Here is a 24,468-nt window from a genome sequence, read left to right as displayed (position 1 = left end):
TAGGGCTGCCATGCGAATTACCACAAACTTGGGAGCTGGAAATAATGGAGATTTAGAATCTTCCAATCTGGAGGCCGGAAGTCTGAAATAAGGTGTCAGCAGGACCATGATCCCCCCAAGGCTCTTGGGAGAATCCTTCCTTGTCTCTTCCAGCTTCTGGTGGCTCCAGGTAGTCCTTGGCTTGTGGCTGCATACATACAATCTCTTCTTCTGTCTTCACATGGCCTTTTTCTCCATGTCTCTGCGTGTCCTTTGCTGTCTCTCATAAGGACATGTGTCCCTGGATTTAGGGTCCAGCCTAATCCAGTGTGATCTCCTCTCGGTCCTTGCCTTAATTACATCTACAAAGATTTTCCAAATAAGGTCATAATCTGAGGTTCCAGGTGATTCTCTTCCTTTTTTGGAGGGTGGGGGGCACTGATCAGCCCACTGCATTGACCAAGACAGGAGCAAGGGAGGATCTTTCTCTTTTCACCCAACTCATCAGTTTCTGGCTTCTGGGCTCCTGGTTACTTGGCCTTTCATGACCAAAGAAAAGCAGCTGCAGGGAGCAGTTCATTCATCCATTCGCCTGGTCAAGGTGTGTTTGTTGGCTGCTGCCACCTGTCAGATGGATACTGTGCCAGGCATTGGAGCGTGAAGATAAAACAGAAGAGAGGAAATGTGCTGTAGATGACCGGGGGCCGGCCAAGGGCTGTCCCAGTGCTCAGTGCTGGGTACCGTCGGGACATCCATGCTTGATGCCCTGGGGAGCTCAGTCTTCAGGGGATGGTGGGTGGGTCATGAGTGGAGGAACAGCCTGGGGCTAAGGGAGCCTCACAGGGATGCCCAGCAGAGCATGGGTGTTGTCCAGAAGGGCCTCCTGAGAGAAGTGGCATCTGAGCTGAGTTTTTAGGGACATAGAGAATCGGGTAGTCAGAGAAGCTCTTTCTGGACAGATTGGAAATCTGTAAAAACAGACTTGAGAGAACAGCCCAGTCCAGAGAGCCACCAACAGCTCTGTTGGTCCCTGGGGGTATGAATACCTTGGAGGTGGAGAAGCAAGAGAGGAGGCTGGGCAGGCATGGTAATGCATGCCACCGCCGTCATCAACATCACTGCCATGTATGGAACCATGGAACCTAGCTCTGACACCAGTCTGAGGAACTCGGTCTTTCCTCCAAAGCAGTGCAAGTGTGTGTGTGTGTGTGTGTGTGTGTGTGTGTGTGTGTGTGTGTGTGTGTGTGAGGCAGGTGGGAAGGCACCTCATTCGCTAAACACCTTTATGTGGACAAAACAAGAAGCTTTAAATGCCTGGGATTCTGGAAGTGGACGAGGGTAGGGGCCTTAGGACTTTGACCCGGGGAGCACCCGGGGCAGCACATGGAGAGGTGGGCCTGGGGGAAGGAGGCTCCTCACTCCGCTGACAAAGCCGGTCCTGAGAACAGTGATCGCAATGATGACAATGACGGAATCAGTTTGGCTGTGAGTAGCCAGACCCCCCCCCCCACAAATAGTGATGGCTTTAAAAAAAAGAATCAACTTGGGGCGCCCGGGGGGCTCCGTCGTTAAGTGTCTGCCTTCGGCTCAGGTCATGATCCCAGGGTCCTGGGATCGAGTCCCGCATCGGGCTCCCTGCTCCTCGGGAAGCCTGCTTCTCCCTCTGCCTCTCCCCCTGCTTGTGTTCCCTCTCTCGCTGTGTCTCTCTCTGTCAAATAAATAAATAAAATCTTTAAAAAAAAAGAATCAACTTTTGGGGCACCTGGGTGGCCCAGTTGGTTAAGTGTCCAACTCTTGGTTTTGGCTCAGGTCTTGAGATCCAGCCCCATGTGTCAGGCTCCATGCTCAGGGCGGAGTCGGCCTGGGATTCCCTCTCCCTCTTCCTCTGCCCTCCACCCCCCCTTCTCCCCACCCACCCGCTCATGAATGCACTCCCCCCCCCCGCCAAAATAAATAAATACATCTTTAAAAAAAAACCCAATGTTTATTTCTCTCTTATGAGAAAAAAAGGCCTTTGTGACGTTGGCTTTGGCGAGGACTTGTCACCCCACCAGGCACCAGCTGGAGAAGCAGGAAGTGAGAAGGACGGGCCTCGTGGGGGACTGAGAGTCAGTGGGGGCCGCCTTCCCCAGCCAGGCGCCCTGCCGCAGGTCTGCCTTGCCATTCCTGTTCTGGGCTGCTTCTCTTCATTAAGGTCAACCAGTCCCGACCCACTTTGGGCACCGAAGGCAGGACGTTCAAGATGCTCTTTTTCTTTCTTTTTTTAAAAGATTTTTTATTTATTTATTTGTTAGAGAGAGAGAGTACAAGCAGGGCAAATGGCAGGCAGAGGGAGAAGCAGGCTCCCCACTGAGCAAGGAACCCGATACGTGACTCGATCCCAAGACCCTGGGATCATGACCCGAGCCCAGAGGCAGACACCTAACCGACTGCACCCCTCCAGGCGTCCAGGGCATTCGAGATGCTCTTAGCAGCCACAGGCTGACCCTCGCCCATCGTGGGGAGGGAGGTGCGAGCACTCTGTGTCCCTTTGGACTGTTGGCGGGCAAGCGGGACGTCAGTCCGTCGCATTAAGTAGGCCTCGGTGGGGCTCTGTTCGCAGAGCCCAGTGTGATCAGTAGTCAAACGTGACCATGCTCTTGTACTATTACAGATACAGATTTCACGGGCAGGTTAAAGTTAAATTTATTCATTTACTTAATCTTTATTACAGGCGTGTGTAATGACTTATTGATTTTTTTATTAGTTGGTGGAGGGAAAGCCCAGTTTCTTGGCCAGCAGGTTGTCACCCAATGCCAGATTTGAGTGTCGCTAAACAAGGGGTCTGTTTTTGAAATAGTGAGAGAAATGCTTAAACATAAAAATCAATAAAGGTACATGAAAAAATTGAAATGGATGAGCAAATTTTTTCCTCTTAATAAAGATCATTTAAAATTTTTTTTTTTAAGACAATAAAAGAAGAAAGAAGAGTGGCAACTCCTTGTCTGATAGCAAGGTGCAAAACCCAGCCGCTGTGAAATTCTGGAGGAGAAAGATTGAAGTGGCCCTCCTGTGGGGTGCCCTGCTTCCACTCCCCCTCCCTGCACACACAGGGGCCCAGGCGGTCCTGTGAAAAGGGCCTGACCCCCCATGGCTTCCCATCATCTGCAGAACGGTGTGCACACTCTTCCCCATGGGGCTCGGGGCCACCGCCTCGCTGCCCTCCTCTCTTCCCTTCCTTCCAACCTCCCTGTGCTCTTCCTGAGCACGCCGAGCACGCCATTCCCTTGGGGACGTGGCATGCACGGTTCCCCCTGCACGGCACGTGCTTCTCCTGGGCGGTCTCATGGCTCCCTCCTGCACCGCATCCAGGCCTCTGCTCAGATGTCACTTCCATGGGAGGCTCCCTGCCCCCCCCATGTCATACCCGGCCCCTTGGCCTGTTTCATGTTGCTCCATAGCATGGAACAGTGTCTCCTCGTATGTTCTGTGTTCACTCTTTTCTGTGTCATTGGTCCCATCCACGGGAACCAAGCTCGGTGAGGGCAGACTTGGCCTGCTGTGTTGCCATGGGCCCTGGTGGACACTCGGCTGCTATTTGCTACACCACCCAGCCTGTGCCCCTCCCCGTTTTCTCCTCTCCTCAGGCCTCACAGTAACCCTGGGAGGTGGCCAAGGCAGCGTTATTGTCCCTGATGGGAAAACTGAGGCTGAGAGCCTTCAGGTCAGCAGTGGGGCAGGCCTGGGACTAGACCCAGGGTCTCTGATCTCAGCAGCTGCTCAAGGGACGGCCGGACTTTTGAGGCCACACCTGTAGGTGATGGGGACTAAGCGGGCCCCTGGCTGGAAGGACCAGACGTTCTCCAGCACCTCCCAGCACGGGGCTTGGAGAAGGAATAAATGCAGTCCGTGTTTGTGCAACTGAATGGAACTGAAATGATTGTAGTGATTTGGTCGGGGGCTCGTGTCCCGGCTTGTCACTGATACAGTTCCTTCAGTCTCTCTGAGCTTCTGTTTCCTCAACTCCACAGTAAGGACAGGAGTTGAACTTACCTTCTGTGGGTAGGATTGTTGGGAGCACTCAGCGGGATGATGCATTGCAAGTGCTTCACGCAGGCCCGGCACACGGAGGGTGTTTCAAAAATGGCGGTCCCTTTATCGATGTCATTGTTGCCCTGTGGCTGTGGCCCTCGGACGCTCTTGGAATGCTCAGACCTTGACCCTGAGTTGGGCTCCCGTACTCCATAGTAGTTGTAGAAGCAATAGTGGGAAATCTTTGAAAGCAGGTCTAGTCGGCAAATCTTTCTAACAGACATGCAGTCATTATAATGTGGAAGACCGGAAGGGTTCTGTAGACAGGTGTCCTCATGCAGAGGTTGGCCAGCATTTCCTGATATAGGTGGAGCCCCCGTCATGGCGGCTGTGTGACCCTGTGAGCACCACTCCCTCCTGGCTTAGTTTGTTAGGACTCATAACTTTGCCATAACAAAGTACCACAGACTGGCTGGCTTAAGCTATAGAGATCTCCCCACGGTCCTGGAGGCTGGAAGTCCAAGACCAAGCTGTCGGCAGGGTTGGTTCCTTCTGGGGCCTTTCTCCTTGGCTTTTAGATGGTGGTCGTCTCCCTAGGTCTTCACGTGGTCCTCCCTCTGTGTATGTCTGTGTCCAGATCTCCTCTTCTTATCAGGACACGAGGCATATTGGATTAGTGGCCGACCCTCATGACCCCATTTTAAATTAACGACCTCCTTAAAAGTCCTTATCTCCAAATATGGTCACACGTTGAGGTGCTGGAGGTTAGGACTTGAACATGTGCTCTCCCTTCCTCCCTCCACTGTGATTCAGAGTGAAGGCAGCTCTCTCTGAAGACATGGTGGGTGTTCTAGAAAACAGGTGGTAGCACCTCCCGCCACATTCATTTGCCCGTGTTGGTTGAGGTGCCTTGGGACGCTTGCTCAGTGCATGCAGATGTGATTGGAGCTGGGCATGGGATAGAATGTGTGCGAGGCATGTGCAGATGTGGGGCATGCACGGGCCGTGTTTTTATGGGTCCGGGATAGTGTGCGTTTCGTTCCAGTTTTGTGCCTGTAATTCAGGGTTTATAGGTGATGGAAGGAGGAGAGCGACAACGCAGTGAACATAGGACACGTGTGCTCCTTACCAAGTGAAGTCCCTGGCTCTCGGGGCACAAAATCATTCTATATTCTGCACTCTTGTCTCCCAGCAGAGCCATCCCTGATCTATCTGAATTACAGATTAACTGGCACCGAAGGGAGAGCAGAATTCATTGAAATGAATGGCTTTCTAATTTATTAAAGGGCTTATTTATGCTGCTGGTATCAGGCACTCGTCAAATTCTTGGAGTGGCACAGGCCCCTCTCCTGCCCCCTGACCCATAGCTGCTGGAATATTTTATCTTTTCTAGGAGAACTGCAATGGGCCTCTCAGATGGAGAGCTGTGTATGGCCAAAGCCAAGGGCGTGCATCCCTTCTGTGGGCTGGTGGTGTCCCTTGTAGACGAGCAGTTAGCTTGCTGCTGCTGACCAACGTCTGAGTTGTTGGGAAGAGGCCAGAGTCCCACATTTCTCTCTGTGGGCTCAGAACAGAATGAAGGGGGACACTTCACTGGCAGCTAGACCGTTTGCTTATCATCATACCGCGTGTGATGACGTTGAGATTTCCAGAACCTGACACCTGGTTTTTAAGATGCTCTCCTGAATGTGACCCCACTTCACTTTCCCAGCCTCGTGGTTTTGGTCAGCTTAGAGTTGCATCTTATAGTTGGACACTGTTTTTGTGTCTGAATATGCAGGAAGTTGCCGGCTGGGTTAGCTGGCAAGTTCTTTTCTTAGAAGTGAGCACTGGGCTGTGGTGAAGGGTAGTGGTGTTAGGGTTGCTTTGGGGCAGATTTTTGGAAAAGAGGTAGAAAGTGGCCACGCTAGGAGTCCTTCAGGACAGAAGAGAGGCTCAAAGACAGAACTTCCCTTGTTTGACTTGAGATTTTTCACTGACCTTTGACCTTTCAAAGAAAGCTACTCAGTCCCACTTGTGATAAAAACCTAACACACACCAGATAGTTTTCATCTATTAATTCATTTAACAACCCTGTGGGTTTGGTTGTCTTATCACTGCCATTTTACAGATGGAGAAACTGAGAGAGAAGTAAACTCTCCAAGGCCACCCAACTAGGAAATGGAGAAACTGGGATTTGAACCCAAGATCTGTCTGACGTCAGAGTCCTATACTTAAGTGCTGCTCTGGATGCTCAAGTTTGCCTCTTAGCTCAAAGCCACCTGAGTTCCTGCAAACTTGCCCCTGACCCTGTCAGAGTCCAAAGCCCTGGGCTGTGCTCTCTGGCATCTGCTTCTGCCTTCTACCTGCCAGGCAGAGGGATGGGCTGGGAAGGAGTGTGAGGTCTCACCCAGGGTGGGTGAGCTTTGTCACCTGTGGCTTCTGAGGTCCTGGCATCTGCTTAGCTATTCGTTCCTGGCCCTCCTTATTCATTGCGGGGGATTCACTGCGTCAGCCCCACACTGACAGTAGGCTTCTCCCAGCCCATCATCAGAGGCAAAGGAAGAGTAAGCCCGAAGAGGTCAATCCTTCCTTCCCAGAAAGATATTGGGAGTAATTTCGAGTGGGTTTGAGGATGGGCCGGGTAGTGGCTGTCCAGAGGCGCAAGCATGGGTGCAGCCTTGCTTGCTAGTGGGGGGGGGGGGCGGTGGGATCAGGGTTGTGTTAGCACCCCTGCACCCTCCAGGGGCAGAGCTCAGTGCTGGGAGAGCAGACCTTGACTTCTTAGGTGCTCTCCTGAACTTGTGGTTGACCGCAACATAGAAGAGCCTTTAGCTTTCCTTGGAGGTTAGAGGGAGCTTCCTGTTCCTGCACCTTCCAGGACTGGCCAAGGAACCCACAACTCACTGCCATGGGTCAGGACATGCTTCTGTCTGCTCCTGAGGCCACCTGCAGGAGTTCAAGTGAAAGTGATAATCAGGAGGGACTTTGTCCCTACCCTGAGCCTGTCAGCCAGAAAGAGGGCACTCTCTGCTCTCCGTGGAGACCTCACAGTGGGAAGACGCCGGGGGAGTGGCAGAAAGGATTGTGTCCACACTCTCTTAATTAGACATTTTCTAACTACGAGGAAGCATGCTAAGGTTTTGTGGAAGTCAGTGACGGGTGAGCTGTACATTTTGTGAAAAGGCCGTCTCTGTCATATTTGAAATTTGCATGAGATTATTTTAATTCTCAAAGCAGGTTCCTTTCCAGCTCCAAATTATGATCTCATTGTCAAGCTGGAGCAGTGTATTTGTTCCCAAGTGGAACCGAGGCCCTGAGGCGGATGATAAACTATATAAGTATTGCCAACCATAGGTAGAATCTTTACTGTATTTGCTTTTCTAAATTTGGATCCTGAACAACAACAACAAACAAGAAAAAAACCACAGAAATTTTATCATCTCCTTTCATCTCCAACCTTATGCCCTAAAATTTTTTACTTATTATTAATATTTAAGAGCTATCACCGTATGAATCATTGGCTATAAAAAGACATAAATTTTCTCTATTTCCATTTTATACACATATTTCTTCAACTTCCTACCATATGATCGAGGTTCCACATTAAAAATACATATATACGAGAAAGGTCGGCGCTTACAGTGCCTCCCCCCTTGTCTCGACTGATTTGTTCAGTTGTGAGCTCGAGGAAGCCTTCGCCACCAGAAGCCACGGGAGCGTCCCTCTCCCGCTCTCCTCTCGTGCCCCTTTTCTCTCCAGTTTGACCACAAGCCATGCCTTAACCTACATACTGGCCATTCTGCCACCGGGGCACTTTTCTTTGCCAGTTGCAGTGTTCTTGCCTCATTTTGGTGATAATGGGGGGAGATAGGATGTGAGCCCCTTTCAAGCCTGCCCTCCCTTCCTTATCGAGGCAACCTGAATCCTAAGTCTGTTCTGGCTGCCGTGGGGTGGGGGGAAACTTTGGATTGAGCAGACTTTGTGGCTGCCCCATGTCATGCCTCCCTCCCTGTCCTGGGTATTTTGCAGTGCGGAATCCGGGTTGGGGGGGAACCACAGTGTAGTGGTGGACGACACAAATCCTGGGTTCTCTTTTTGGCCGGTTGACTGGGCGTCTCGGGCAATTCACTGGGTTGTAATTTGGTCACGGGCCAGAAGCGCAGGGCGTTGCCTGCTTATCTGTACCAGAGTCTAATTGGCAGAGGGAAGCAAATGAGCCTGTGAATTTGAAAGTGCTTGGAATCATGAAGTGCTGTGCAGACGTAAGGAGATGCTGTAATCACGATGACCATGATGTTCCTGAGGGTCGTTGGTTTAATACATCTTCGATTTCCAGGAAATATGCTATTTGGTTGTTCTTATAAAATTGCATTATTCCAATCTGAGCTTGAGCCCAGTCCAAAATTGGGAGGTGCTTTCTCTCCTAGAACTGCCACTGATTCACCAGTGCCATTGGCTGGATGTGGTCACTAAGACGCCACATGTCCCCATCTGCCTTCTCCTCCTGCTTTAATTTTTTAAGTGGCACAGATCTGTCTTAATCTCTTTCCTGTAGAGAAGTGGGGAGGGCTGAAAAGGATTGTTGGCAAAGAGCTTTGAGTTCGTCTGCAGAATTCCAAGGGCTTGGGGTTCTGCCGTGGGGCCGGGGCTTTGCATTCATAGGCAGAATCTAAGCTCACAGGATGCCCTCAGACACACCGCTTCCATCAGCCTCCGCCACTTCATGGCTTTGTAAGGCACAGGAAGTGTTCGTGCTCTAAGGTTGGACACAAACGTGTTGAAATCCTAGCTCTGTTCATTTCCACCAGCTTGATGTGGGTAAGGGACTACATTTTTCTGAGCCTCAGTTTCCTTATCTGCAAAATGGTGATATTAATAGGACCTACCTCATTGAATTGTGGGAATCCAGTGGGGGAAAAATGCGCGCAAAGAGCGCGATGCCTGGGACACAGTATACACAGCTGTATTTTCAGAAGCTAGGGACAATTCTGTGTGTCCTAATGACCCAGGAGGAAATCCTAATAGAGCCATGAGTATTCTGGTTGGATCCCTTGGGTTGCCACCATAATGTCAGCTACCAAGGACTTTTTAGAACTCCAGAACTGAAATGTGATGTACGTGCTATTTTGCATTATCTATTCAGCCAGTCATTCATCCATTCTAGCCATATTGGATGCCTGCCAATACACTGCTCATTTGGTGGGACTTAGACATGATGCTAACATGTCATCCCTGCTCTGCAGGGGCCTAAGCCCCCTCACCTAAGACCCCACAACCAGCTTCAAGACAAGGAGGACTGTACTGTGTTGGAGAGTGGGGTCAGATGCCAAGGAAGGAGGGGTTGGGTAGGTGAATGTGGCGGGGCGCACAGAGCAGAGCCCACAGAAGAAGAGGATGTGAGCCAGGTCAGTAGGCTATACAGAATACCATGCCTGGCTTGTCTTACGTTCCCAACAAATGGTAGCTATTAATGTTATTATTTAATGCTTTGCTCACAACGGGCATTTAGTATATTTTTTGGATTGACTGACTGCCTAACTGGCAGTACAGACAAATGAGGCAGATTTTATTATTCCCATTTCTTTTTTTTCCCCAGAGGGCCTCCAGCTTGTACTGAACTGGCGCTCTATCAGTCATGGGGCCTGAAATATTGCCCTTGCACTGAGTTCTCCATCTGGCTCCGCCCCCTTCCCCCGACATGCAGCACATCCCCTCCTGCCTTGGCACAGACACGGGGGAGGAGGGTGGCAAATCTTCCTTCTGTCCACTTCCTGTAGCGTCAGATTAAATAATCAGTGCCTTTTTTGCTGAGCCGGATCTCAGGGAGGAGATGTGAACTTCCGATACTTAGCAGTTCCGTTAATCACAGATTTTCATCTCAACAAGATATTCAGACACACATCCACACCTCAGGACTCTATTAATAATAGCTAGTATTTATTTAGCCCCTACTATGTGCCAGGCACAGTGCTACAGCATTTTCCAGACATTTCTTACTTTAAATATTATAACAATCTTAGAATCTCGAAAGGGAGGGGCTATTGTTTTTCCCATTATTCAGATAGAGAAACTGAAGCACAGGATAGGAAAAATAACTTGCTCAGCCGAGACCCAGAGACCTAGACTTGAATTTAGAGGGTCTCTCCCCATAGTTGGAGCCCCTCACCAAGATGCCTAACGGCCTTATCGCATGTCAGGAGTCAGATCCATAGCTCTTGTCAAACTCTGGGTGAATTGCAGGCACCCGTGGTTGCAGATTTCAAGGACTGTTCCTGAAAAGGACGCTTTACGAGGATCTTGTGTATCAGTCTCAGGAAGCTGCTCAAGCCCCCCCTACAGCTCGGCGCTTCCACTGTTGATGGGGTCCGAGGTCTCCTGCCTCATCTACCTCGTGGAGCCACCCATGTGCTACCCATGGACCAGGCCATTGGAACCCAGTGGATCCTCTAAGCTTCATGACCACTCTATCTGTAAATTAGCTCTCGTCCCTCTCTGTCCGCCTTACACTGCTGCATCTCCCTTCGAGGCTCTTCTTACTGTTTGACACGTATTTATGGGTTTACTTATCCACCGTCTGTTGCCTCCCCGTGGAATGTTAACTCCACAAGACAAGGGCTTTGTGCTGTACACTGTTGTATTTCTCGTCCCTACAACAGTACCTGCCACACAGCAGACTCTTAGTAAGTGTCAAGTGTGGTGAATGGACTTATTCCCGAGTTTTACTGCTGAGGATGGCAGAGCTCAGAGAAGTTAAGCAACCCTACACTCCTACAGCAAATGAGGCCCCCACAGTTGTCAGCTGATACCCTTGTGCCCAAAGTAGCTTTAACTTCCGGCTCCTTTTTGGTCGGATACTGGAGCGTGACACGCTCTTCCACGGGCCAGCGCTTCTATTGCTGTGACACCTTGGCTCTTGTGTGTGCCGGCAACTGTCCCCTCCTGGCAGCCCCCACCCGTGGCCCCTTTACACAAAGACTTTTCACTTCCCCATCGCATTCTTCATTGATTTATTAGCATAAGCCATTTTTAGCTATTATAATACATCCATTAATTCCTCGTGATTACAATCAGCATTAATTAGGTTTAACCTTACAGTATCATACAGTGCCTGGCTGGAGGGGGAGACTTCTGGCAGTGGGAATCCAGATGCCCCTTCAGAAGCTGCCCGTGGACGTGAGCACGTTGGGGGACAGCAGTAGCATGCCTGCCCAAAGACTAGAGAAGTGGCCTTTTAAGTCCAACAGACTCAGGTTCAATGGACATTTCCACTTTGTAGCCATGTATGCCCGCCCCTCTGAACCACAGCTCCTATTTTCACCACGTCATTGGGGGATTAAAAGATAGCAGCCATGCTCAGTCCTCCCTTGGCCTCTCTGCAGGACATGCTATGGGGTGAGGGAGCCTCATGTCAAGTGCTGTGCGCTTCCTGTCCCCTTCTTTCAGATGAACACCTGGAAATAGTTACTGTATCACTGGCTCTGCACTTAATCCTTTAGGTATGGAAATTAGGGAACTGCGCCCATCCAGCAGAGCCAATAGCCCTGCCCTTTAACATTTCCTGAGTGCCTACTCCATTCCTGAGTAGCTGAACAAGCCGGCGGAAGTCCATGGAAGCCAGAAAGAGTTAGCCAGTTGGTCAGGGGAGGGCTTCTCTTCCACCTCTAACAAGCTCAGGTCTTATTTGCACCAGTGAGTACTCTTTCTTTGATCAGACATGAGAAGCGTTGGTTAGCTCTAATTCCCTAGTGCAGAATGGGAGACTTTCCATCGTGCAAATGCTGCCATTAATGGCCATATTAAAAGAAGAGGCTCTCAAATCAATAATTGGCATGGGCCTTAAAAGTATCAACAACAAAGTTTTTGTATTAGCTAACTGCCACGTGTTTTTGTTTTTATCAGTGTTATTACTAACATTGGCCAAGCACTGATGCTGTGCCAAGTGGTTTGGATCAACATTTGATTTAACCCTACGAGCAGCCCGATGAGGCAGTTACTGAGGTGAGCCCCTCTTTATTGACGAGACAAATATTTAGAGAGGTGAAGTGACCCAACTGATTTCATAGTAGTTAACAGAACGATGGGACTATGCTTGTAAATTAGACTTTCTCATCACCGTGACAAGCACTGTTGTCTTTCCTCAGTCAAGAGGAGTAAAACGATGGTGTCAGAACCAGGTCCTCCCTTTTATTAAAGCCTTACTCTTGGGTTGCAGAGAATGAGGATCAATGGGAAGAGACAAGAGGAGGGACAGGGAAAGCTTGATCTTCAGATGGGTTGCAAGAATTGAGAGGAGGAAGTGCTGGGTGGGTGGGATGGGGAGGAAGATGAGGGAGCAACAGGTACAAGCAAGCCTTCCAGGTGGTGATGGAATTGAGCTGGCTCCCAGGAAGTGCAGAGTTTTGAGGGTCAGGCTGGGGCACAGTTGTGACTGGGATAGAAATGTACATTGTGCATTTGGGAAATAACCAAAAAACATCTTTTTACTCAATAGTAAGAATTGTGGTTAGTAGATCATTAGGTGATGATGGGCTTTGAGTGTCAAGCCTAAATTGTACATGTTTATGAATCAGGACACACCTAAATAAAGTTAGAGAGTGAATTTGAAGGAAACTCTGCCTACACACCCAAGGAAAGTGTCAGATATGCTCTCTCTTCATACTGCTTTTTTAGGTTTTCTTAAAATGATAGTTTGTAGCCTTGGCGGGAGCTGGTTTTGGGATTTGAAGTCCAGCATCACCATTTATCAGCTGAAGGACTATGGACAGGTTCATAAAATAGTTCTGAGTCTCTGTTTCTTTGTCCTTGAGATGGAGACAATCATTGCAAGGTTGTAAGGGCTAAATGAGCCAATATTTATAAGTTGCTTGGGACAATTCTTGGCCATAGTAGATATTCATCCAACAGTAGTTTGATTAAATGAGAGAATACAGGGTGCCTGGGTGGCTCAGTTGGTTATGTGTCTGTCTTTGGCTCAGGTCATGATCCTGGAGTCCCAGGATCGAGCCCTGGGTCGTGCTCCCTGCTCAGCGGGGAGTCTGTTTCTCCCTCTCACCCTCCCCCACCTCATGCTCTCTCTCTCTCTCTCTTTCACTCTCTCTCTCAAATAAATAAAATCTTGAAAAAAAGAGAAGTCAACCATTTTTAAAATAAGTGCCACTTCTTAGCTTAAGGATTAAAATGTGGTGGGGCACCTGGGTGGCTCAGTCAGTTAAGCGTCTGCCTTCGGCTCAGGTCATGATTGAGTCTGGGGTCCTGGGATTGGGTCCTGGGATTGAGCTCTGCATTGGGCTCCTTGCTCAGTCTGCTTCTCCCCTCCCCTCTCCCCTAACCCCCACTCATGTTCTCTCTCTCTCTCTCTCTCTCTTGTTCACTCTCTCAAATAAATAAATAAAATCTTTTTTAAAAAAGGATTACAATGTGGTGACTTGGAGAAGCCTCTTGTTTAGGACCCATGAGTCCCCTCCACTGTGAAAGTTGTTCACCCACATATGTTCGAATTCCTGCTAACAATAAAGAATGACAATGAACAAAGACCCTGATATTATTACATTAACACTTCCTTTACTTCTCTTTGGAAGTTCTCTTGTTTACACTCATAATGCTTAACTGCATTTTTTTTTTAATTTGGGAGTAAATTGATATAATGAAGACTTCCTGCTTTCAACAAAGATACCATTCTGTGAAAAAAGTTTACAACAAGCTTTCCCAATAGATGTTTCCAAATTGTTGAGTGTAAAGTACATCATCTTTGGGTCTAGGAGCATGAGGAGAACAATGCTATGTGTGTGCCTAACAAAACTTCTTTACTGTCTAATGCTTTCCTAGAATTTTCTCCATCCGTTCCAGAGATGTTTAATCATTAATTCTGAACTATCTTTGATTAGCGGGGACTTCTAACACTTTGAGTTTCTCTGTCCCAACTTCTCCTTCTGTTGCTTAATGATCTTAAAATACCCTCATCTGTACTACTGTGCCTTTAAAGGGCTTGCTATTTAAAGGCATCTTGGGAGGAATCCCCTGATTCACACATTTGCATATTAGGCCAGTGTTCTGAGTGCGTTTGGGAAGTCAGCAGTTCCAAATAATCCTAACAGCAGCCCCTTGGCTGGGACTGACATTATCCAGCTAAGGCTTGCTACCTATGGATCTTTCCCGTCGATCATGTTGCTTTACCTAACTGCCGAGGTCAATGTCAAGATCAGCTGATGAATACTGGTGTTGGCTCACCCCGTAAACACACACATATTCTGAAATGCACATGTTAAACTAGGATGAATTTAAAATTCCATTATGAAACACTGTGGGGTTTTTAATAGAATGCTAACAAACAATATTGTTAAGCAATTAAAAAATAATAAAGCAAACCTGCTTAAGTAGCTGTAACCTCACAGCTTGGAATTACGCCTGCTGCCCTGGGAACATAAACTCATGAGAACGAGGGGAAATAAGCTGCGAACCTAGACAATTTACAATAGCCTGGGCTTACTATGGAAGTAGTGGGAGCGGCACATCCTTGCATGGGGCGCACTTAGCAGGAGTCGGACCGGCTCTTCTCTCTTGTCTCTTTGGTGGCCCCATCCCATCATCCTCAGCTCCAGAGCTGCTTCTGTGCATCTTCCGTCAAGCACAGGGAAAACAAAACAAAACAAAACAGTTTCTGCATACCTTGCCAGGTCTGAAAAAAAATCCTCCGATCCCTCTGTTGCCCTCGGTGGCTGTCGGCATTTCATTTCCTCACGGTGCTGCGGTGTAGCAGGAGGTTATGGTTGACCTTACGTGAGGCATTTGAAGCCTCAAAGAAACAACATGACTGCTTCCCCATCGCACACCGTTGTATTCACAGCAATGCTGGGGTAAGAACCTGGATTAGAATTCAGGGCCCTTGTGGCATCCATCTGTTGCTCTTGCCTTCCATGACAAATCTCCTTTCCTGCTAGGATGGTTTGACTTTTACAAGATCTTGATTTCCATTTTAATAATCCCAAACCTTCCCTTGACTCTGCAAAGGAATTAAATTTAAATACGAAGCCTACATTTTATCTTGACATTTTCTTTAGAAGGCAGGGAAAAAAGGAAAAAGAAAAAGGAAAACGAGGGGCCAGAAATTTAAGTCTTCCCATCACGAGAGCAAAATCCTCATTTTCTTTCGAACCCTTTGTTCCAAGTCTCTCGGGAGAGGTGTAGGGCGAAGGGCTGCTTTGCTGGCCTCCAGGCTCTCTAGTTACCCCTGGAGACACCAGGAACACTGTGCATCCAGTATTCCAAGTCTCTGTGGGAAACGTACCCGTGTCAGCATTAAGTGATATGGCTTAAAGATAGTCTTGTCAGTCTAATTGATCTTGAGTCATTGCCTTTCCTGTCAGAGCTGTCTCCTTACCCATAATCCTCATCACTTTGATAGCCTGTCAGGAATACGGGACTTGGCCCAGCCTTGCCTTTATCCAATAACATTATGAAATTGATACTGACACTTCCATTGGCACTAATTTCTCTAAGAGATTGGAGCCAGAGGACAAGTGGTTTAGCTTCATGGCAGTTAAGCTTTCCAAGTAGATCAAGATGGCCTAAGATTGATTGACCTGTACCCTGAGGAAGGGGGGAGGGAGAAGGGAGGAGAGGGTGAGGAGGGAATGGAAAATCATCATCATCATCAAGTGGTATTTATTTATGGAAGCATGTTGGCTAGAGTGGTTCGCTGCCTACTTGTGGTATTGCCCCCTGGTGTCTGGAGTCCAAAAGGGCAATTGATTCTACCTGTGACCATCTTTTCTCCACTCCTCCACTTCCATACCCAGGAGGCCTAAGTTACTATTCATTAGAGTGATTCTGTCATTTTTTTATCCAAAGCATAGGGGGCACTATGAAAAATCATACACAAGTGTACACAGGACTGCCCTAGGAAAATCAAGATGTTTGGTCACCCTCCTTTTAATAATTACAAACTACACATACGTGAACTGAACAAAGAGATAGTTGGACAAGTTTCAATTCCTTACCTGAATCTCCTTTAGGTTGTTAATGGATTCCTGAGGAAACTGGGTTTTGATGATGAAAATAAGAAGTTCTTATGAATTGGTAGGTTTAATAATATTACCTGATCTGGAAGTCAGTACAAGAATAATACCTGAAGAGTGATTGCAGGAAGTCACAAAGATGAAGAAGAATATGCATTTTGAGATTAGGTGGTTAAGTCTTGGGATTTTTTTCCTTTGGTACCAATCTAGCCCATGTGTCTATCTTCAGGAAAATAAACGACTAACTCGCTGCTACTACTTCTAGCATCTCCCTCATCTCCATCTACCTCACTACCCCTTGGTGGGACATTTGGCTTGAGGATTTAATATCCTCAATGTATTACACTTAAGTATTTTATATATATTCCCCATGGTAAAGAGTTTGGTGATATGGAAGAGTGAAATTGTAGAGAAATGCACACCAGTGAGTCTCCTTACACACCTGCTCAATGAACAACAAACTGGTGTTGCTTCATGTGTGTGAGTTCACGTGTATTCTTGCTCAGGAGCACATCTGTGTGAACACACATGGGATCTCCAACATGTGTGTGTTGGCCTGGTGGGCACGTGCCTGTGGCGTCATTGCTTTGTCCTCTGTGACTCAAGGGGCTTCTCAGAGAACATAGCTGTCTGAGTGATGGCCTGGCCAGTGGAGCCCCTGCCCCGGGATGGGGCAGGTGTGCAAACAGGAGCAGGTACTACAGTCTATAAAATGTGCCATACAAGGGAAGAGATCACAGAGTTGATACGGTGTTATTTTGATTGATTTTGGTATTGTATTTATACTTTCACATGCTGGAAATCAATCGACCCTCTGCCCCCTCCTCTGTTCCTGCTGTAGCTCTGTTCAAATGAAATGCTTATATCACTTTTACAGCTTGTCTGTGAAAAGGATGAGTGAGCCGAGAGATTAATAGGGGCTGCTGAGGGCCTTGCCCAACTGCGGCCCAGGTGTGTGGGAGAAGAGGCAGTAGCCAAGGTTCAAGGTGCCTTGGAGGTGATGGCCACCACATAAGCAGAGATAGTGTCTTGGGGCAGGAGGGAAGGTGAGTCCTCTGGGGTGGAGCAAGGACTGTTTGCAGGGATGAAAGATGATGGGCCTAGAGTGTTTCCTGGGCGGGGGTCCTTCTCGGGCTGCCTTCCCCTCTCTCTTCTGCCCTGGCTCAGTGTCTCCCTTGCGCTGTCGTACTGCCCTGGGTAAACTTGTAACATGCTCCTTGCCACATGCGTCATCTCCCTTGGTTTATTGTGTGTCTGACCTGTAGACCTGGGGACCTCCATGACCGGGGATGTGTCTTCTCCCTCCCTAGTCTCTAGCTGACAGCCCAGCACACGAGGCAGTGTTTGCTGAGCATGTGTGTGGGAAGGCCAATTTGGGAGGTGCAGCCTGAATCGGGAACTAGAATGTTCCTGAATCAGGAACTAGAATCCATCTTTGAGGATTCTGGAATGGGCTTAGTGCTACAGTTGTTGGGAAATTGCCCTTGGAAGGTTAAATGCCCGTAGAGTGCATTCCCAGTTTACCCCAGAACCAGTTTTTTCATCATCCTTATAATGCCCTCTCATCACAGGGTTGAGAGCGAGACAGGTGGGAACTTGGATTGTGGATTGAACTGTGTCCTGCAGAAAGATATCTTGAAGTCTTAACCCTTGATACCTGTGCATGTGATCTGATTTGGAAATAGTCTTCACAGGTGTGATTATGACGTATGTTAAGATGTGATACTAGAGTAGGGTGGGCTCTTAATCCAAGTTGACTGGTGGCCTTATAAAAATGAGAGACTCAGAGATAGACACACACACACACACACACAGAGAAGAAGGCCATGTGACCAGGAAGCGTGATGCATCTACAAGCCAGTGAGTGCCCAGGGGCTGCTGACCACCAACAGAAGCTAAGAAGAGGCAAAGAAGCATTCTGCTCAGAGTCTCAGAGGGAGCATGGCCATGCTGACACCTGGATCTCAGACTTCTTGCTTTCAGAAATGTCAGAGATTAAATTTCCATTGTTTCAAGCCACTGAGCCTGTGGTATGTTGTTACAGAAGCGAAAGGAACCTGATACACTTTGGGAGGCAGTGCCTACCGATACCTGGGATAGCCCGTGGACAGCACCTATTTTCCGACTGCCTGCTATATTAAAGGCATTTTACTAGGGCCTCAAAGAACTTCAAAGATACACAGGATAGAGTTCTTGACCTTAGAGATTTATGATCTAGAAACTTCAGGACCAGCTGAGGAGCTTGAATTGGGATGAGCAAGGAGACAGATGAGTGTTAATCCCAGGACAATCTAACAATAGGGCAAGTTCAAATGTAGGGGTCAAATATGGATATGGTTTTCTCATAATTTTCTAAGGACGTGGTGTTTCTGATGAAAATGATAACACAGGCTAATGGCAAAACTAAGTTCCAAGGTGAAATTTCGTGAGAGCTGGCTGTACAGTCCTGTTGGAGGCAACACTTGCCCTGGCAGAGAGCTGGGCCTGGTGATGTTCAACTGTGGTGGGCAGGTGCCAACCGCTGGTCCAGTGAGCAGTAGGTGAGAGACCACAGAAAGGCCAGGAGGCACACCTACAACAGCCCGTCACCTCTGCAAGGGCAAGGCTTCTGGTGGGACATGCATGGTGTGGGGCCTTTAGATGATGTTGAACTCTGCCGAACTCTGTGGGCACCACCATAGAACCCTGGTTTCTCATCTAGAGACTGCAGAGAAACCCGGGCATGTCTTGACAGCCCTGTTGTCCCTTCCAGGGATGGTGGCCAGAATCTGCATTCTGTGGGGCAGTTTTTTCTGGACATTCCCGGGGCTGACTTTGGCCTTGCACTGCTTTTCCCGAGGCATACTTTCCCTTTGTCTGGGTCTATCATGTGTGGTAGCCCTGTGGTTTAAAAGTCACCCCTTGTCAGTTTCTAATCTTAGGTAAGGAAACGCAGCCAAACTCCTGAGATCCCCAAACACCTTCCAGAGAGATCCATTTGGTGGGGTGTCCTCACCGCTCTCAGAAATGCCATTTTGGGTCTTACTCCCAGATGGGGAACCACCTTTTACTTTTCTAGAGGAAGTAAGTTTGATATGAGCTCAAAAGAGCACTGGATTGGGAATCAGAAGAGCCAGGTTCAAGTCACAGCTCTCCCCTGATTCTGTGGTAGGTCAGTTTAACAACTCTCAGTCTCTGTTTCCTCATGTGTGAAAAGGGGGATGTAGCCCCTATCTTGAGGATCTCATTGGGTTGCTGTGGTGATTGAGTTCATGGAGAGGAAATAGCCTTGTGAGCAATAATGTGTCATACAGAAATAAGGCGTATCCATTGCTGTTAGATTATGGGTTTTAATGCACAAAATCATGGGATCCTCCCGTCCTTTTTTTTTAAATTCAAGTATAATTGACCTATAACATTGTGTTCATTTCTGGTGTACAACATAATGGTTGGATATTTGTATACATTGTGGAATGATCACCATAATAAGTCTAGTTAACATCTGTCATGGGTCTCCCATTCTAAAAGGTTCTGTGATCTCATTTCCCTCCCTACTTGAGGCTGCCAGGAGGCCTTATATCTTCCCAGTGAACAGTTTCTAATAACGAGAGAAATATCTTCTTTGGCATAAGGTGATGGGCCAGGGTGAGTTGGGTGTGAACACAGGATTCTCAGGCCTTAGGAATGAGTTTACAGTCTCAGAATGGCCTGGAAGAAGTCATTGCCCTTTCATGGTTTCTCTCCATCTATAAATTTAGGCGGCATTTCAGCATCTTGGATTTAGGGGCATTGTAGTTCTGAAGTGTTTTCATTGTAGACCTCGCCGATTTGAGGCCATGTGATTACGTACCATGAGGCAGGTAGGGGAGTGATTAAGAACATGGACTCTGGAGTCTTACAGCTCCATCTAGAATCATGATGTTGTCACTCACTAGCTGCATGCCTTGGGCAGACTACCTCACTGCTCTGACTCTGATTCCAGGACCCACCTCACTGAGCCACTGTGAGCACTGAATGAGATCATATGGACACAAAACCCAGGCTGGTGCCTGGTGGTCAATAAATGCTCAACGGGCTTTAGCTATTATTCTGGATAAAGAAGCTGGGTTTTCTACAGGTGACAATATGCTATAGCATCACTCCACACATACTCATATCCCGGGTAAGTTACCTCATGCAAAGCAGTGTGTGAGCCCCATGCACCTGTGGGAGACCTTTCTTACTGGGAAGCCCCCATCAGCCATGTCTACAGGGCCTCAGTTTCTCCTGACTTTTCATCCACAGGTCAACCAAAGGTGTTTCTAGATACTGAGTTTCCCACTTACGAACTAGGTAAAATTAGGGGCTTTTGGGCTTTAGCTTCCATGAATTTGGCCTGTCATTCTCTTGTTCATGGTATTGAAATAAGATGGTGCAGATTATGCAGAACAGTTCTGTTAGTGAAAAAGTTGACGTGAGTGAGTGGGTGAAGGGTATGGAGAGATCAGTGATCCAACATGGCAGCACCTAGTACAGCATGCTCACAAACTGCGATGTCTCCTTTCATTTGCTGAAAGTTCCCACTAGGTTGGGGGAAAAGCTATGCATAATTCTTTAGGGGAAAATAAGTGCCTCCATTTTGGGGTGACGCTGACTAGCCCCAGTACAGTGGTTAAGGACGAACTGAGGGTTGTTGAGACTTGAGCTGTAAGCTTTTTATGGGAACCAGTATTTTGTATTCCACTTGTCTTATATGTGCAACTGGAAGGTAGTTACTCACTTCCTCTTTGTTCCTGGGATGTCTGAAATACCGTTTGTATAGTCTTTGGAGAAAGCTGATGACATTCGCCTTCCCTCTCAGATGCATATTTTCTTATTCTCAGGCCCCTTGCTGCCTGCCATTCTTCTGCCTCTGTGCTCCTATGTAGGACTTGCTTCTTCCAGCTATGACCTGGTGCATAGATTCTGGGTCTAAAGTTCCCGAAATGTCATGAGTTCCACTCCTAAATGAAGCCCGTTTTCCTACAGACGAGTCTCAAGGGAATAAAGATTGGGAGTCAGAAGGAGATTGTGCTCGATCCATTATAACTTGTCCCAGTGTCAGAAAAGCAATGCTAGAGGGTCAGGCAGCATGGCACCGTGAAATGAGCCCAAACTGTGAAATCAGATAGATGTGGGTCTGTCTGCCATTTGTTAACTATGTGACCTTCGGTGAATGATGAAACCTTGGACTTCAGTCTCCTCAACTGCATTATAGGGATGGCAGGATCTACCCCCAGGTTGTCATGATGATTAACCGAGGTAAGGGAAGCCCTGTGTTCAGAGCGCCAGTCCTGCCTTCCCTTCCCTTTCCTTAAATGTGTGTCCTTAGGCTGCTTGATCAGTGGCATCATTTTCAATCACCAAGTGATACCCCCAAGTATGGATGCTATGAGGCATGAACAGTGCCTTTGGTTCCCATAAGAGGCCAGGAGGGAATTCAAGCCAGAGAATAGAGCTTACCTTTTGGGAAATGATTCAGGGAGGGGCACAGAGAAATGAGGAGGGCATGGCATCTTGGGCATCGTGCGGGTCTGCAAGCTTGGGGAGTCATCATGGCAACCTCAGTCTGGAAGCGGGAGGAGACAAAAAGGGGAAGGGACCCCAGGAGCTGGCCCAGGAACAGACGGTGACTTGTCCCCAGGTGTACTCTTGGGCACAGCCCATGTTCACTTGGCCTCTGTCCCACATCTGCCAATAAAAATTAAAGAAATTGATTTTCTTTTGTTTGCCTCTGAGGACTAGGCTCTTTTTATGAGACAGTAAATGGAATCCCTCTCTGCGCGTGGCTGGAGTTTTAATTGTGTTTGTTGTGCTTTCACCTTATTCCATTTTATGAGTTCCTGCTCCCAGATTTGTTGATGTGAAGTTCTCACCCACCAGGGACACATCAGTATTTGATTTTTATCAGTAGGAAAAGGTTGAGGTTTTTAAAAAATCATTTTCTTAATCCAAAGTTTGGCTTGTTTGCTTCATTCTGACACATTAAAAACATGAGACCCGTTCATAGTTGTTTTCTTTACTTCCCAAGTCCAATCTGGGGTTGGGGGAGAGTCTCTCTCAACACTGGAGGTCATGGTCTGGCTCTCTGTGGAGCTAGATTAGATTAGATTAGATTAGACCTCAATTTTGGGACAGAAAGGGAGGAGACGTTTTAAATGAGTTGTATCATCGAGGATGAACGATGCACCCTTTGTTTTGCGTAGGACGATTTTGGAAAGATTTGTTGAAAACGGTGTGAAGGAAAACATTAAAGTCGCCTTGTTCAATGTGGGGATGGTTTCATTGCTGTATTAGCACGAGTGAGAACTTTGGAGATTGACTCCTGTCAATCTCAATGATTTAAAACGACCAAGCTGTATTTCTCACTTATGCCACAGAATACACCTGCTCTGTGTTGGCCTCACTCAGGGAGAGAAGTTGCCTCATACTTCCACAGTTGCCAAGGCAGGGAAAAGAGAATGCAGCAGGTCACACAATGGATTTTAAAGCTTCCGTGTGGAAGTGATGTAGACTGCTTCTGCTCACTTCTCGTTAGCCAAGGAAAATGATGGGGCGCTGCTGTGTAACTTGAAGGGGTGCAGAAAACTGCCCTCCTAGCGATGCCTAGAAATGCTTGGTGAACAGCGGTCATCACAATCACAGTTCCCAGGAGGGTTTTCTGAATTGGTAGGTGAAATTGCCCCCTACCTTGGAAGGAAGTACAAAGATAAATGAAGGAATGCAGAAATGGATGGATACTGGCCCCAGGATTTTACGGTTTAGCCGTAATGTTGGCCTTGACTACCCAGAGTTACCTTATATGGCTTGGTACTGCCTTGAAAATATTTGGTGATCTATTACTAGATGCCTTGGTTCAGATGTCCTGGCTTCTTTATATGGCCTCCTGTATTTATACCAAGTTCTGCTTGTAAAAAATACTTCATGTCGGGGCGCCTGGGTGGCTCAGTCAGTTAAGTGTCTGCCTTCAGCTCATATCGTGATCTCCAAGTCCTGGGATCGAGCACCACGTGAGGCTCCATGCTCAGTGGGAAGCCTGCTTCTCCTTCTCCCTCTGCCCCTCCACCCCACTCATGCTCTCTCTCTCTCAAATAAATAAAATCTTTAAAAAAAATACTTCATGTCGGCAATAGTATTGAGAAAACGGGTAGTTGGGTGGGAAGAGTAAGAACTTTGGAGATGGACCAACACGGATTCATATATAGGCTCCATCATCTCCTACCTAGGCAATTTTTGGAAAATGAGTTAAACTTATTTGAGGAGCAGTTTCCTAGTTGGTCAGATGGGAATAACAGCACATTTTGCGGGTCAAATGAAAAGAGAATAATTGTTATAGTTACGTCCTTGGGACTCTGAGTCATTCCTTTGGAAATTAGAAAAGAACCACGTCTATAAACTGGCTGAGCAAATGCCATTGTGTTGAACTAGTGGCTGGATTTTCTTGGGGATAAATTTCTGAGAATTGTTAATGCTTTGAAAGTTGGGGAGTTGGTGGATATTGGGGAAGTAATTCCAAAGAAGTGTTCCCCCTGATGAAAGGGGCAGTGTTTATGTGTTGATTCATTACCAGGGAGATGGCTGCTTTTCCGTCACTCATTTTGTGCAGTGTACAAATACACTCCTCTTAGTCCACCCAGAACGCTGACTCACCAGAGGGTTCCACAGGACACCTCTCCTTGCAGACCTCATGGCCACTTGCATTCCCCCAGATCCTCTGCGATGGGGCCTCCGCCCACCTGGTGGGTCAGAGCCTGCTCTACTGCAGTGAAGTCCCATCTCCTGTTTTCTTCAGAGACCTTTGCTTTCTGGAGGCACCTGACCCCGCATTGGAATCAACCGCTTATGAAAATCTAAGCTATTCCATTTCAGCCCCCTACTTTTTCCCATTGAAGGAGCAGAGAGGGAAAGAGAAGAGACTCTTTAAAGACAGTTTGGACCATTCTCCTGGACAAGACACATGCTGGGGCCCTCAAGCTTTCTCTAATTATCCAGTGGTTCAATTATGGTATGGTTAGAAGAGCAAAACCCACTCTACATCTGAAAGAAAAAAGGCACTGATTTGGGAAGAGAATCATGTGATGGGGATGTCTGAGCCGACCTAGATTCCCTCCTGGTTCCCTCTCAAAAGCTTGAACTGACCAGCAAGCCTTGCAAAGGCTTGTCTCTTTTCCTTTTTGTTTATTAGTGCTACATAACAAAATAATTGTGTCCTGGATTAGGATTAGGAATGGATTAGAGACAGCAGAGAGGCCCGTCACAGGTACTAGACTGTGTGTGTGTGTGTGTGTGTGTGTGTGTGTGTTTGTGCATGTGTTGGGACTATCAGAAGACAGCAAATTTGATTCCTCCTCCTGCCTGCCTTAGGCCTTGGTGGCTTCAGGAAAATAAATAGAGAATCTCCCTGGACAGATGAGATGTCTCCCACGTTATTCGTTCTTCTTTGTAGCTTAATAAATTCTTCTCAGTGGTTATTAAGGTGAGAAGA

The 24,468-nt window shown here is 47.6% G+C and overlaps 1 protein-coding gene across 5 annotated transcripts in view; it reads left to right on the top strand.

Moving 5' to 3' along the window:
- The window catches only part of NTRK3 (neurotrophic receptor tyrosine kinase 3), a 410,029-nt gene that overhangs the window by 209,155 nt on the left and 176,406 nt on the right, over positions 1-24,468 (top strand). The gene's annotated exons all lie outside the window — the stretch shown is intronic.

The sequence above is a fragment of the Zalophus californianus genome, chromosome 6 (assembly GCF_009762305.2).
Source record: "Zalophus californianus isolate mZalCal1 chromosome 6, mZalCal1.pri.v2, whole genome shotgun sequence".
NCBI classification, from domain to species: domain Eukaryota; kingdom Metazoa; phylum Chordata; class Mammalia; order Carnivora; family Otariidae; genus Zalophus; species Zalophus californianus.
This window is presented reverse-complemented; position numbering and strand designations above follow the sequence as displayed.